This window comes from Cucurbita pepo, chromosome 10 (assembly GCF_057944985.1).
Source record: "Cucurbita pepo subsp. pepo isolate OVF chromosome 10, ASM5794498v1, whole genome shotgun sequence".
NCBI classification, from domain to species: Eukaryota; Viridiplantae; Streptophyta; class Magnoliopsida; order Cucurbitales; family Cucurbitaceae; genus Cucurbita; species Cucurbita pepo.
The window spans coordinates 14,999,866-15,017,290 of NC_141807.1; the positions used below are offsets into that span (position 1 = coordinate 14,999,866).

Here is a 17,425-nt window from a genome sequence, read left to right on the forward strand (position 1 = left end):
CAATTTCGAGTCCGTGAGTATTATGGATCATAATCGACAGTATTTTGCAAGTAGCTTTGAGCATTCACAAAAGGTCGAAAGTTGAATTTCTTTAGAATGGTAACCATGTAACCGATTATTATTGTTGAATTTCTAAAAAATACACCACAAATTTCATTTATAGATATAAATGGAACCATTGATATAAATCCTGATTATATAATTGCATCTTCACTAACAAACCTACCTCGGAGTGATCATCTTCATAAGAGGCTGCAAATTAAGAAGCCTTCCAGAATTACTCAAAAGTGAACTTTTAAGACAAATAAAGCTATATTTGAGCAAGAAAAATCATGTTACGTGTGGCTGGGATACCACGGAGACACCAATGCAAGCAATCACTGCCACCCCAAGTTTCTTTGATATTGTAGTTGGATCTATGAGACTCATCCCTCAGATGTGAAAGAGTAGTTATATCCAACATTCTTATACACAACATTCTTACTTGTGTGTCTCTTACAGTACTCTCAACAAATGGATCGCTTGATTTATTCTACTCTACTTTACTTCCTTTTGATAACCGTGTAGTATTGACACAACTCATATTGCTGATAATCATCACTTACATCCAAAACCAGAGTATAGCGGTCGACTATCGTCAAGGACACATTCACCATTTTCATTCCTACCGACGGAAAAGTTTTATTACATTCATTTCTTCCTCCTTTCTAACTTCTTCATTCTCACATTAAACTTTTTTTATTTAAAAAAAATTAAACGTGAAAATGGAGAAAGAAGGAAGAATAAAAAAAAAAAAAATCCTTAATTTTGAAAGCTTATCAAATACTGATAAGATAAGGAATCACTACAAGAGGAGTAAGATTCGGATTACCTTGTTGATCGAATATCTCAAGGCAAGAAGAACACTTGATTGAGATTCGAATCACTCCACAAGCAAGATCGATCATGTCTAGCTTGAATGATTCTTGTTGATCAAATATCTCAAACACTTGTTTGAGATTCGAATCACTCCACAAGCAAGATTAATCATGTCGAGCTTGAATGATTCTACATGCAACCTAAACTACATAGAATTGCAAACAAACTTAGCCATTGGCTAAAGAAAGCACAAATGCTTATTTTACTACATTTTCCAAGTCTCCTTACAAATACAACATACATGGCTTTATATAGCCTCAAAATCAAACTACTAAAGACATTTAGTTGTAACATTCATACTTAATGACCATAATTAACCATTATGTATTTGTAACTTAAAGTAAATTAAAAGTCTTAAAATACAATAACTCTAAATTACTCTAAATTGTAACCCACCCAAAATTTACAACAATCAAACTTCATTCTTCTTCAATGTAGCATGAATTGAAACATCTTTTGATAATTTTGACAACCTTTTCTTCACATCTTCATTGAAGTATATTGTATGATTGATGTCTCTTGGTTTATATCAAATACTCTTTGACCGATGTAAAGAAAGCTTGAGAATAATTTATTCTCACGTCCCTCTTTAACACTTGTTGGCTATATATCCGTCCTTCACATGTCGTATCATAATCATATCATATCGTAAAAACTTTGTGGTTATATCCTTCCCTAATTTATCATAGCCTTAACGTCCTTAGACAAATCATAGTTGTGTGGTTACCTGAATGTACCTTAGTCATAACGTTTTTATCAATCTGTCATACCCATAGCGCTTCGATACGTAACCAAACCATAACGTTTCATGAACATGTCTTACTCCTATCGTTACATTACGTTTAGTGCATCCTTCTCGTATCCTATCTCAAATATACCATTGAACACATGGTACCGTAAGTATTATCATACAATTCACATATTATAACATATCATAAGCATATCGATTCACAAACATTTCACACATATCAATATATATGACACTTGCAGAACCACGGGCACAGTCAACATCAAATATAACCATACGGATGGTAAGGCCACCTACCTAATTAGCTTAGGCTGGTGTTCCCAATTTATCCTTATGAAAGTTTGATTTGTCCTTTGTATTAAAGTCAACCTATGGGAACATGACATCAATTTCAATCATTTCTCTAAATTTTCTGATGCTCTAGTGTTATATTTCATGGGAATATTGCATGAGTAAAGTCTTCAAATGTCTATATGTTAAAACTGTTTAACACTTTCCAAATCTTGATTTTTTTTTTTTTTTGTTTTTTTTTTTTTTTTTTACTTGTGTTCCTAATCTTACTTTGGTGTGTTTGTCACATTGTTTTTTTTTTATTATGTTAGCAATTAGTCAATTTAATCAATTCATCCTTTATGTTTCTTTTTTTTTTTTTTTAAATTATGTTAGTTGGCTAATTTAATCTATTCTATTTATTTTATTTTATTGATGGATGTATCTTTCTAAAAGATACTAAATAAAACTATATAATTGGTTAAAAGAGGATATGAGATATAACTTAAGGTTAAATCTCTTCCCATATAAGAATAACTCATTCTCATGTCCATCTTTGCTACCATGTACTAAATTAAGGATTTTATTTCTCTTTGGTCAAAACCACACTTAAAGCACAAAATTGAAGTTGTAGTTAGTCAATTATAATATTTGACATGCTAGTTTTCAAACTACTTTAAATGATTGTAAAGAAAGCACAGAATAACTTAGTGTCACTAATCTGACACGTGTTGGGCATGTACTGAACACTTGTTAATACAATGGATACATTACAAATTTATAATCCATCGTATCAGACACTTGACTTTGAATATATTTTGAGAGTGAAACGTACATTAAGCTTTTTTTAAGTATACAAATATATAAACTTATTTATATGAATTTATTTCTAATATAAAATTGATAAATTTTCTGAAATAATTCTTTTTAATTAATGTATCATTGTCACATGGGTGTCTAGTTTTTTAAGAATGACATGTTACTGTTATGAACAGAAAAAGAAAACTGGAAAGATAGGAAGAATTGGGAGAAATCTCTCTCCAATTGAAGAATGACTAAATCAAATCTAATTTAAATAACTCAATCAAATCTAATCCAAATAACTCAATCAAATCTAATCCTAAGAGTTACCATATCTATTTGGTATCATATTTATGTCTCGTATCTATATAGATATCTTCACGAAAATAAGTTTAATTTATGTTGAGATGGAGAATAAAAATTGACACTTAAAGGACGTTGATACTTGGGACTTTGATTCCAGTGTGAAGCTTGCATCTTGCAATTACTTGGGTAGAGAATGTGTTTTACTTAAAATTCACTCCAGAGAAAATAATCAAATAATGAACCATATTTGTTGAAACTATCTATAAAAGTGTTCCAAAGTGAGTCGTGGAGAAGATTTGCCTTAAAATCTAGTTCCAATTAAGGATGTCAATGACGAAGAAGTGCAAGCTATTGGAAGGTTTGCCGTGGAAAATTTCAGAGGTGGTAGATATAATTTAATTTACAAGGTGAATGGTCTTTTAAGTCCCATATAGGCTTTGACCCCAAATTTTATATTATTGTGATAGAAGCTATAAATGACAATAATATTCATTGGTCAGATGTTGCAATTGTGAAGAAGTTCCGTCATATGTCGGACTACCGCCATCCTATAAGCTCTTATGTTCCGTCATATGTCGGACTACCGCCATCCTATAAGCTCTTATCTTTTCTTTTTCTCTCGTACCCACCTTATACATAACATGTTAAATTAACTCATACTTAAAAAAACAATTTCTCTCTTTTGGAGATGCGGGGTTTTCTCTCGTACCCACCTTATACATAACATGTTAAATTAACTCATACTTAAAAAAACAATTTCTCTCTTTTGAAGATGCGGGGTACCGATCCCCGTACCTCTCGCATGCTAAGCGAGTGCTCTACCATCTGAGTTACATACCCACAATTTTTGCATCACAAAACCCTAAATTTTCCGTCATCAATGATAGTGAGAATGAAGAAATATTGCTACCCAACATGTCATGAATAAGGAAAAATTGAAAAGAAATAATATATTTAATAATAGATAGTCTTATTTTTGGAGATGCAGGGTATCGATCGATCCCCGTACCTCTCGCATGCAAAGCGAGCGCTCTACCATCTGAGCTACATCCCCATGATTTTTACATCATAAAACCCTAAATGTCCCATCATCAATAATAGTGAAAATAAAAAAATATCAAAATATTAATAACAAAGAGTTTGGTTTGGTGATGCGGGGCATCGATAATTGTGAAAATAAAAAAATATAATAACAAATTAAATACTTTCTTTTGGATATGGGGGATATCAATCCCCGTATAACTCGCATGCAAAGCGAGCGCTCTACCATCTAAGCTACATCTCCACAATTTTTACGTCACAAAACCCTAAACGTCTCGTCATGAATAATAGTGAAAATGAAAAAAATATCGCTACTCATTATATCATAAATAGTGAAATATTGAATAGAAATAAAATAGTAATAACGAATAGTTTCTTTTGGAGATGCGAGGTATCGATCCCCGTATCTCTCGCATGCTACATTCCCACGATTTTACATCAAAAAACCCTAAACTTCCTGTCACCAATGATATTGAAAGTGAAAAACTATCCCCGCTCATGTTGTAAATAAGGAAAAATTTAAAAGAACTAATATATAAGGAAAAATTTAAAAGAACTAATATATTTAGTAATCGTTTCCTTTGTTGATGCATGGTACCGATCCCAGTACTTCTCACATGGGATGCAAACGCTCTACCATCTAAGCTATATCCTCAAGATTCTTACGTCACAAAATCCTAAACATCTCGTCATCAATAATAGTGAATAAAAAAAATAACGCTATTCATTATGTCATAAATAGTGAAATATTGAATAGAAATAAAATAGTAATAACGAATAGTTTCTTTTGGAGATGCGAGGTATCGATCCCCGTATCTCTCGCATGCTACATTCCCACGATTTTACATCAAAAAACCCTAAACTTCCTGTCACCAATGATATTGAAAGTGAAAAACTATCCCCGCTCATTATGTTCTAAATAAGGAAAAATTTAAAAGAACTAATATATTTAGTAATCATTTCCTTTGTTGATGCATGGTATCAATCCCAGTACTTCTCACATGGGATGCAAACGCTCTACCATCTAAGCTATATCCTCAAGATTCTTACGTCACAAAATCCTAAACATCTCGTCATCAATAATAGTGAATAAAAAAAATAACGCTATTCATTATGTCATAAATAAGGAAAAATTGAATAGAAATAAAATAGTAATAACGAATAGTTTCTTTTGGAGATATGAGGTATCGATCCGATCCCCATACCTCTCGCATGCAAAGCAAGTGCTCTACCATCTAAGCTATATCCTCACAATTCTTATGTCACAAAGTCCTAAACATCTCATCATCAGTAATAGTGAAAATGAAAAACTATCCTTGCTCATTATGTCCTAAATAATAAAAAATTGAAAAGAAATAATATGTTTAGTAATCGATTTAATCGGAGATGCAAGGTATTGATCCCCATACTTTCCACATGGGAAATGAACGCTCTACCATTTGAACTACATCCTTATGATTCTTACATCAAAAAACCCTAAACGTCCCTTCATCAATAATTGTGAAAATGAAAAAGTATCTCGTCATAAATAAGAAAATATTGAATAGAAATAAAATATTAATATTAAATAGTTTCTTTTGGAGATGCGAGGTATCGATCCTCGTACCTCTCGTATGCTAAGCTGTACCTCTCGCATGCTAAGCGAAGCTACATCCCCACAATTCTTGCATCACAAAACCTTAAATTTTTCATCATCAATAATAGTGAAAATGAAGAATATCTCTACTCAACCTGTCATGAATAAGGAAAAATTGAAAAGAAATAATTTTCAATAATATATTTAATAATAGATAGTTTTATTTTGGAGATGCGTGGTATCTATCCCCGTACCTCTCGCATGCAAAGCAAGCGGTCTACCATTTGAGCTACATCCCCACAATTCTTATGTCACAAAATCCTAAACGTCTCCTCATCAATAATAGGGACATGAAAAACTATCCCTGCTCATTATGTCGTAAATAAGAAAAAATTGAAAAGAAATAATATATTTAGTGATCGATTCATTTGGAGATGCAACGTATCAACCCCGTACTTTCCACATCAGAAGTGAGCGCTCTACTATCTGAACTACATCCCCACGATTCTTACATCAGAAAACCCTAAACCTCCCGTCATCAATAATTGTAAAAATAAAAAATATCTACGCTCATTATTTCATAAATAAGAAAAGATGGAATAATATATTTAGTGATAATGAAAAAATACCTTCGCTCATTATTTCATAAGTTTAGCGATCGATTCATTTGGAGATGCAAGGTATCGATCTCCGTACTTTCCACATCGGAAGCGAGCGCTCTACCATCTGAGCTACATCCCCACGATTCTTACATTAAAAAATCTTAAACCTCCCGTCATCAGTAATTGTGAAAATGAAAAATATCTCCGCTCATTATTTCATAAATAAGGAAAGATGTAATAGAAATAAAATATTAATAACATAGTTTACATATGTGTCACTTGTGTTATTTTAATGTGTTTATTTACTTGGTAAATGTCTTTCATGCTACAATCTCATGAAGGGGCATTTTGAGAATCGAACTTTCATACACTAGACCAAATGCTCTTGTTATACCACTTGAAACATATGTATGAAGCCTTAGGCCTAGGTATTAAGGTCGTATTGCAGGAGTTCGGATGTAGAATTTGTCTTGGAGAATAAAGAGCATGATGGTAAGTATAAAATGTCGAATATGAAGTTAGGTTGATTTCAAATATGAAGTCCTTAGATAAGAAAAGATTTAGACATAGGGGCATTTCACAAATTGAACTCAAAACCTCTTGCACCCCAAGTGAGAATCATACCACTAAACCAAATGCCTTTTCTTGAACACCCAATATTTTTAGCTTCTACTCAAATATATTTTTCTCTTAGTAGTTGGAGGGCTATAAAACGAAAAGTTGAATTGTTATAATATACAAGGGTTATCAAATAAACCAACAACCCAACAAAAGAAACAAACTAATCAATTTTGGTTGGATTGATTCGATTCAGTTCATCAGTTTGTTTGATTTAATTTTTCTATTTTGGCTCGTATGACAAGAAAATAAAGTTGTATTGAATGCACCTTAGTTTCATTTATGACATATGAAACATAATTGCATTAATAATACTCAGAGTTGGAGTCTATAAGCATTTCATGAACTTCAGTGCAATTCATGCTTCATTAAAGATGAGAGAAATGAACTTCAGTGCAATTCATGCTTCATTAAAGATGAGATGAACTTTAGTTAGGTAAGAGGAACTTTAAATTACTTCATGTGGAGCTTCAATTACTATATGCTAGTTACAATCTTTAGGATTGACTAATTGGATACGAATTCATGGATTTAGGAAAATTTTTGTGTAATTATCAACTACAACTTATGTTTTCAAATTTTTAGGACATAATTTAGGTAGTTGCTTTTATGAGTCGTAAACTTGTTTCTTTGCATAATATGGATTTAGTTGAACTATTATTATCGATAAGATGGAGAAAGAAATTGTCTTTGAATTGACTAATAGACCTAGGTTCATCGTTGTTGTCTTTTAACTTATGATTTTGCAAAAAACTTAACTAATATTAACTGTCATGTCACAAGAACTTTAAGGTAAATCAAGAATATACCCTACACATCATTCAAGATGGCAATAAAATGGAGTTAAATTGAACGCACTTTAGTTTCATGTTTGGCGTGTTCAAGATAAAACATAATTGTATTAATGATATTGAGCCTGAAGTCTAAGAATTTAATGATCTTAAGAGAAATTCCTGTTTTATGAGAGGATACCAACTTTATTTAAGGTACTAGGAGTTCAAGAATCTTGATTTGAATCTGGTTAAGGAATAGTAAGATTTGAAAGTTTTGAATTCTAGACCAAATTTGTAGCTAATTATTTCTTTTTATGACTAATTATAAATTAAGAGAAAAATATTTTTGTAAAGATAGATTTATCTTTAAAGCTTTCGTGACGAAACCATGTTTAGACTAGCAGTTTAAAGTCAGAAGATGCGGTCACAGGTGTGATTATTTTGGATGGGTTCGTAATAGAACTTACCGTTGAGATGAGGGAGCCTTCAAAGGTTGTGCACTCACAGATGGGGTTGTTATGTAGCATTAGTCTATCTTTGTGTTTGAATTTTTTTGTACTTTATTTTTTTTGTAATTGTATCCCAATCACTTTTTTTTTTTGTTTGTTTGGATAAATTTGAAGAACACGTCTATATTTAATGTTGTGTTGTTTTCTCAATCTCATTTTAATTTTACAACATTTTCTTATTTTCTATTAATTTACTTTTATTTTTATTTGTTTTCACTCTCAATTTTAGTTTCTATTTGAGTTTTGAACCCTTGAAATTTGGGTTGTGACCGATTGCTATCAGAGCAGCCAGATTTTAAACTATATAGATTTTTTCTTAGCATAAAGAGTCGTATATCTCTATGACTCAGCTCGATGACACGTCTCTCCGCGACCAAGTATGCAGTCTAACCCTATTTTGTATTATAGGATATGTTGTAAAACTTGTATGAATTTATTGTATGTTTTGATTTTCGTGGTAGTTATAAAATGTCATTGGACGTTAAAGAGTGAACGTTAACTATATAAGACAATAGTGGATCAACGTTATAGTGTCTAGATATGGTGAGGAGGAAAAGAGTGGTCATGAGATATCTGACTAGCCTTAGGAAAACAAAGAATTGTCGTTGCACCGTGCGAGACATCTAATCCATGAAATTTTGGTACTAGAAATGAAGAAACTGGAGATGGTCCCCAAACGTCTATATGGACCATTTCCAATCGCACTTTCTTTGGTTCCTTGGCAGCGTCAACCAATTTAACCCTACGGCGTGACAATCCTTGAGCTTCCACTCCTCCGTGGTCATGGTATCCAGCTTCACCCCCAAAATGGGTTCCTGAATATCTTTCTCGTATAGATAGTCTTCAATTTGCATCTTCTAGAAACTGATATCGAATCCATCAAACTTTTCAATTTCAGTCTTTGAACTTTGCATCTTCACAGATCGTGGTGAATCTCTCCTCGCTCTGATACCATTTATTAGAATCACACAACAATGCACACACTTGATCTAAATGAACACAAAGAACATGATAGAGAAAATGTAAGAAGAAATATTGACTAATGGTTTTGTATTAATGACTTCAAGTATGCAAAAAGAGGATATGGAGAAAGAGAAATGTACATTTACGAAGCAATGACTAATGGGTATACATATGATTTCAGTTTATTATATATAACTTCACTATATGTAACCGCCTACTATATATAATTATTTAGGATATATATCTCTATCAGATTTTTACTATAAATAGTCAGCCAAGAGGGGTGAAAAGGATGATAATAGTACAATTGACAAAGAATCTTAGCCATGATGAATCTATCCCTATCCCTATCCCTATCCCTATCCCTATCCCTATCCCTATCCCTATCCCTATCCCTATCCCTATCCCTATCCCTATCCCTATCCCTATCCCTATCCCTATCCCTATCCCTATCCCTATCCCTATCCCGCGGGTACAGTGTTTGAATCAATAGAGAATCTTTTCTTCTGTATCTGTATGAATCGATATTATTACATTCCAATTCCTTCCCGATACCTCCCATTGGATCCAATTGGTTAGTATGAGCTTATCCATGCGGTGGATCCAATTGGTTAGTATGAGCTTATCCATGCGGTTATGCACTCTTCGAATAGGAATCCATTTTCTGAAAGATTCTGGCTTTCGTGCTTTGGTGGGTCTCCGAGATCCTTTCAACTGTAAATTGCCACGCATTCCTTTGGGTTAGGCACCATTGATAACTATTTTATAACATTTTTTTTTATTTCCTTTCAAAATTATGCTTTTTTTTCTTTCGAAGGGGCACATTTCGAGAACCGAACCTCGAGACCTCTTGCACCCAAAGCAAGAATCATACCACTAGACCAAATGCCTTTATTATGGATTATATATTAAGTTGTTTATGGAATGTATCATCATTATTTCATTTATTTTCTTTGTTAATGAAATCCATGAGCAATTATTATTATATCTTTTAGATCTTTTAGATCTAGACCGTTGTTAAATTATTTACATAGGGTTTGCGATAATTACTGTAGAGACAAGAAAAAAGAATTGAAGTTAATTACAGAAAAGAAAAAAGAATAGAAGTTAATTAAGGTAGAGAGAATAAAAAAGAATAGAGTAGAGAGAAGAAAGAATAGAAAGTAGAGAGAAGAAAAAAAGAATAGAGTAGAGAGAAGAAAGAATAGAAGTTAATTACGGTAGAGAGTAGAGAGAAGAAAAAAGAATAGAGTAGAGAGAAAAAAAAATAGAAGTTAATTAACGTAGAGTAGAAGAAAAAAGAATAGAGCAGAGAGAAAAAGAATAGAGTAGAGAGAAAAAGAATAGAAGTTAATTACGGTAGACAGAAGAAAAAAGAATAGAGTACAGAGAAGAAAAAAGAGAATAGAAGTTAATTTTTAATTTTTTAATTTTTTTCTAATTTTTTTGTGGTTGCTGTTGAATTGCTTTCTCTAAGGCTCATCTTTTGAGAAATAAACGGGACCTCTAGCACCATAAGCAAGAATCATACCATTGGACCAAATGCCCTTCTAATAAAAATGCAACATTTTTAACTCCTACTCAATATATTTTCTTCTCTCAAGTTTGAAATCTATTTTCTTGAGCGGTTGTTGGACTATAAAACAAAAAGTTGATAGTCTAGTATTTTACTTGTAAGTAAGGCATGTAATATTGAATTGTTCTAATATGCAAGTGTTATCAACTTGAGAGATCAATTTCATTCATCACAAATCTGATTTTTACATAATAATTTGTGGGTATATATAGTCTCCCACAAAAGAAGTTAGTGGCCGGGATTTAATCTCGTTCCCCTTACATCTCCAATGAAGTGAATTTGTCAATTCTACCATTACAAACTTTATGAAATTAAAAATAAATAAAGTTTTCTAACAACTCATGTAATGATGCTTGCAACTTCATTTGCTCCTTCAACGGTGTAAATATTCACTTTTGACGCTCCAAATGGTCCTTCCTCAATCTAATAAGCTTGTAACACATGAAATAATAGTTGAACCGAGCCTATCCAATTTTGTAGATGAAGAATGAATGCTTGTTGAATCTTCTTGGCCTTGGATCGTGTAATAGGTCCAGTTGGAACATTTGGAACACCGTGATTCTTTAATAGTACTAAGAGTTGGAGTCTATAAACATTTCATGAACTTAAGTGCAACTCATGCTTCATTAAAGACGAGATAAACTTTAGTTAAGTAACTAGAACTTTAAATTACTTCATGTGGAGCTTCAATTACTCTATGTTAGCTACTATCTTTAGGATTTACTAATTGGACACGAGTTCTTGGATTTAGGGGATTGTTTTATGTAATTTTCAACTACAACTTATGTTTTCAAATTTTTAGGTCATAATTTAGGTAGTGGTTGTATATTATGGATGAACACTAGAGTTTCTATCCCGTTCACCACAACTACTCTAGTTTTTGTTTGAAGGCTATAATTGTCATCTATGTTGTATGGCAATAAAGTTTGTTTAGATGAAATTTTAGTTACAGTTGCATATTTTACTTCTTGCTAGTAAAAAATTTGTTTCTTAGCATAATATGAATTTAGTTGCAGAGTTATTACGAATAAGATGGAGAAAGAAATTTTCTTTAAAATAATAAACAGACACAAGTTCATCTTTGTTGTTGTCTAGTTGTGAATTTACAAAAAAAACTTAACTAATATGAAATATCAAGAATATATCCTATACGTCATTCAAGATGACAATAAATGGAGTTAAATTGAACGCAGTTTTAGTTTCATGTTTAGTAGGTTCAAGATGAAGCATAATTGTATGAATGATATTAAAGAGAAATTCGTGTTTTATTAGAAGAGACCAACTTCATTTAAGGTACTAGGAGTTTAATCTACTTCCATTGTAATTTCAATCACTCCACAATGATTACAAATTTAGGGTTGGCTAATTGGACATCAATTATCAACTTTAGGTTATAATTTAGGTAATAGCCATTATAATGTTAATGAGCATAAGAGTTACAATTCTTCCATGGACCATATGTGTTATAGTTAAATGAATATATATATATTATGTATGTTGAGGTTTGGGTAAAGCACAAAGTAGTAAGGAATACCATTGTCAACTCTAGAGCCGCCCACAACTCATGATGGAGACCGATGCAAAATAGTTTAACATCCTTTGGCATCAAGATACAGGAAAGATGAACGCCGTCAACTTGGAAGCTTTACCTGTCTTAAGAGTCACAATGAGAACTCTAATCAAGCTGGAGTCTTGGACTAGGCAAATTGTTTAGTGATAGTTGAAATGGATGACTTCAACGTCATGTTAGGAATGAACATCCTGCTGAAACACAAAGTCATTTACATGCCCCTAGCAAAATGTCTAGTAGTAATGGAGTCTAACCCGACGATCATTCAGAAAAACATCCAGCAACCAAGAGGGTTGAAAATGATGTCGATACTATAGTTGAAAAAGAATCATAGCCATGATGAATCTATGCTTGCTGCTATTGTTGTAATTGAAAAGGGGAGCTCGAGGGAGCCAACCTCAATAGAAACCTTGTTGCCACTACATGAAACAAACCACTGAAGTAACACATGTTCACACAGAAATATCATCTAGATGGATGAAGAGAAGGGTCAGTCGGAAGCGTCAACCACAATAATTTCAAGAAAAATAAAGAGTTCATATAAGTTAAGTTCAGATAAACTTCGAGTTCAAAGCAACAAGAACCAAAAACTTGTGTGAAAATACTATGGACTAGTTAAAGTTATCCATAAGATTATGAAGACATCATATAGAATCCAATTGCTCTTTTGGATGCGGACTAACCTTGTTGTCCACGTTAGTAACTTGAAATGTTATTATTTCGACCAATAAGACATCAAGCAGAAGCAGGTGGTATGACGTCATACAAATAAGAAAAAGTTTCAAGCGAAGAAAGTAGGAAAGACACGAACAGAGAAGACATGAAGACTCAACAAATCGAGAAATGATTTTCAACAGCACCTAGTAGGTTGGAAGAGACTCCTCATTATGAGATCAGCTGGAAGCGCATTGAGAGATCTAAAGTCAGCCTCATCCAATAAATTGTGTGGGGGCAGATGTCACAGTCATGATTGTCCAAGGCGTGTTGCCTATGGTTGCATGTTGCATGTCTCAGCCATTCTTGTAAACGATTTGTTGTCCAAGGCGGTTATTTGGGCAATGTTATTGTTTACCGATCATTTGGGCAACACGCCTTGAGCAATCATGACCGTCACAATTGGCTAAGACATTTGTTGTCCATATATTATTGTTGTCCAAGAGACTCCTCATTCTGAGGTCATGATTGGCTAAGACATTTAAAGAAGTTTTACCTAGGGCAACTTCTATCACAATCCTCTTCTCGCTCTTTGAAACTTCTTTAAATGTTATTGTTCACTGGTTATTTGGGCGCATCTTTCTTAAAAGAATTGTGACGACAGATGACCTAGGTATAACTTCTATTGGGAGATCAGTGCAATAGAGAATCTGTGTCCCTTTCCTGAAACCTTCAGCGGACAACCTAACAAAGAGTTCCTAGAAAAAATATCATAGAACAATTTGTGTAATGCCTTTGAAGTTAGGCTCGAGGCTTTATCTTATCTCCCAAGAATATGGTTCATTCTCTATTCACATAGAAATTTTGCAATAGAAAGTGGTACCCTCATCTTCTATTACAAAACTTTCTCAAGTCCTCATGGAATGATTTGAAAGTGGTACCCTCATCTTCTTTTATAAGACTACCTCGGCCTTCATGGAATTATTATGCTATGTTGATTCTTAGAAGGGAGAAGGAGTAAGAGTAGATGACTGTTTATGGTCCAAGTCCCGAAAAAGTAAGTCTTTATGTCAAGAAAGGAGAGGAATCCTCTTAGTTTCCAAGATTTAAAGAGAATCATACATACACAAATTTCCTTTGTTTGTTTATTTTTGTTGTTTGCTAGCTTCAATTAACATGTTATAAAGACACGGGTAAATTATAATTAAATATAGCTTTTTTTTTTTTCTTTCCAAATATCCATTTGAATTACTTCTTGGTTCAAGGTTTAAAAAACCTATTTCAAATCTTATTATATTGCATGCTTCAATTTGATTAATTGTTGTGGCATTTTGAGAATCAAACTCGAGACATCTTGCACCCGAAGCGAGAATCATACCACTAGACCAAATGCCTTGTAGTGGATCTATCATTTTTAGTTGCTCGTCCATATCTTTTATTCCCCTCAATATTTGAAATTTATCCACATATTTTTGTTCAATTCTAGAAATAGAAATGATATCCATAGAAATACATAATTTTACAATGCAAATAAGAAAAACTCGTGATCAAGTTTTAGATAAAAGTAGCAAACATGTTGAAACTCATAATTTATCCACATATTTTGTTTGGTAATTTTAAACTCATTATTTTTATTTGTTCATTCCACGTAATTTGTAAAAAAAAAATTATACCACTAGACCAAATGCCCTTATAGTGGATCTATCATTTTTAGTTGCTCGAGTGTATATGTTTTTCGCACCTCAATATATGAAATTTATCCAACCTCAATATATGAAATTTATCCACATATTTTTATGCTTTAGAACCTACTATTATTATCATGTTAACTTCACATGGTCTATCACACAGTTGAAGTAGCATTGCCACTAGAGCCCATGCATTCCTTTGGAATAGATATGTTAAAAATTAGGCCCATTTGATAACTATTTTTTTTTTTTTTTTTAATTTCAAAATTATGTGTTTTATCCTTTTATAATAAAAAAAATAATAAAAGAAAAGAAAACATTTGAATTTTAAGCAAAATTTCACACCAAACTAAGTTTTTGAAAAATATTTTTATTTATTTATTTTTCTTTATTTTAGTTTTCCAAACATAGATTCATTTGGAGTGGCTAGTTTTCAAAACTACTTATTTGCTACAGTTGAACAATATTTATATTGTAAAATGAGATTAACTTTCTTTAAGTTTATGTAGTTTCTTTTTATTACTATGTTTACTTCTATCTCATGTTACTCCATTTGTATTTACTTCGTTTTATACAAAAGTTCACCGTAATTAATAAATCCATGTGCTTGATACATTCCCTACAAAAATAAACTTGTTTGTATAAGGATAAATTACATTGAATACACACCAAAGAAATCCAAAAAATAAGTAGAAGGTAGAGAATTTCACTCAAACACATAGTGACAAAGTGTGACTGCATGGCTCACATGCAATTCTACCACAAGAATGACATGAAACTTGCATAGATGATGCTCGGATTTTGAAGGGAAACTTCTCAACTTGAGAGATCAATTTCATCCATCACAAATCTGATTTTTACATAATAATTTGTGGGTATTTATAGTCTCCTACAAAAGAAGTTAGTGGCCGGGATTTAATCTCGATCCCCTTAAATCTCCAAAAAAAAAAAAACGAAGTCAAGTTGACAATTCTACCATTACAAACTAACAACTCATATAATGATGCTTGCAACTTCATTTGCTCGTTCAACTGTGTAAATATTCACTTTTGAAGTTCCAAATGGTCCTTCCTTAATCTAATAAGCTTGTAACACATGAAATAATAGTTGAACCGAGCCTATCAAATTTTGTAGATGAAGAATGAATGCTTGTTGAATCTTCTTGGCCTTGGATCGTGTAATAGGTCCAGTTGGAACATTTGGAACACCGTGATCCTTATCATCTTCCCCCTCTTCAAAAGGATTCGTCCTCGAATCAGAAAATCATCACCTACATCAAAAGGACTCAAGTCAGCAACATTGAAAGTAGAATGTGCTGAAAATTCTCCTGGAAAATCATTTTATATGCATTGTTATTAATTCTTTCAAGGACTTGATAAGGGTCATCCCCTCTTGGATGTAACTTTATCTTCCTTTGAGATGGGAATCACTCCTTGCGAAATTGTATCAAAAGCCAGTTACCGGGTTGAAAAATGATTTCATTCCGTCCTTTGTTAATTCTTGAAGCAACATTGAAATTTTGTTTCTCAATTGTCTCCTTTCCCTCTTTATGCAATGTTTTGATCCCATTTGCCTTACTTGTGGCTGCTTTACTCACAAAAATATTAGAATGAATAGAAATCAAATCAAGACGCGTCAGTGGATTAAATTCGTAAGCAACTTCAAAAAGAGAACAATGAGTGGCAAACATTCGTCCCAAGACTTAATATTTTTACAAATAATAGCCCTAAGCAATGCTCCTAATGTTCTATTAACCACCTCAGTTTGCTCATTAATATGAAAATGACATGTGATTATTCATTTTTTATGTTATCTGGGATGACGTAATTATGACTTAATTGGGAGAGCATTGTGTTTTTTTTATCAACTTGACTATTCAATCTAAAACATGTGATTATTCATTTTTTATGTTATGTGGGATGACTTAATTGGGAGAGCATTAGATTGAATATTGGAATAGGTTGACTAAGTTGCATAACTTTGACTAAGTTGCATAACTTGACTATTCAATCTAAAACATGTGATTATTCATTTTTTATGTTATATGGGATAGCTCAGTTGGGAGAGTGTCAAACTAAAAGATTTGAAGGTCACGTGTTTAATCTCCACATTCACCGCACCTGTTTCCATTTGCATAAGCTGACTATTCAATAAAAAATTAGTTATTATTTATTTTTAAAATTTCAATGAATAATGAATTAGCGGAAATACCGCACTTGGTTGCATAAGTTCATTAAGTTGCATAACTTTATTCAATCTAAAATTAGTGATTATTTCATTTTAAAATATAATGAATTAGCAGAAATACCTTTGCTTATGATTTTTTTTTTCATATATTATCTTAAAAAATTAGTTATTATTTATTTTTAAAATTTCAATGAATATTGAATTAGTGGAAATACCGCACTTGGTTGCATATGTTCATTAAGTTACATAACTTTATTCAATCTAAAATTAGTGATTATTTCTTTTTAAAATATAATAAATTAGCCAAAATACCTTTACTTATGATTTTTTTTTCAAATATTAGCAAAGATAACTCAGTTTTGAGAGCATCAGACTGAAAATCTGAAGGTCACGTGTTTGATCCACGTTCACCGCACCTGATCCACGTCACATAACTTGACTCCTGACAATTCAATTTAAAATTAGTGATTATTTCTTTTTAAAATATCAATGAATTAGCTAAATACCTTACTAATGAGTTTTCATTTTTAATGTTAGCGGGGATAGCTTAGTTGGGAGAGCGTCATTGTAGATCTCAAGGTCACGTATTTGATCCACGTTCACCGCACCTGATTCAAGTTGACTA

The 17,425-nt window shown here is 32.3% G+C and overlaps 1 protein-coding gene across 1 annotated transcript in view; it reads right to left on the reverse strand.

Annotated features, from left to right (window-relative positions):
- The window catches only part of LOC111805576 (uncharacterized), a 76,260-nt gene that overhangs the window by 46,866 nt on the left and 11,969 nt on the right, over nt 1–17,425 (reverse strand). The window lies entirely within an intron of this gene.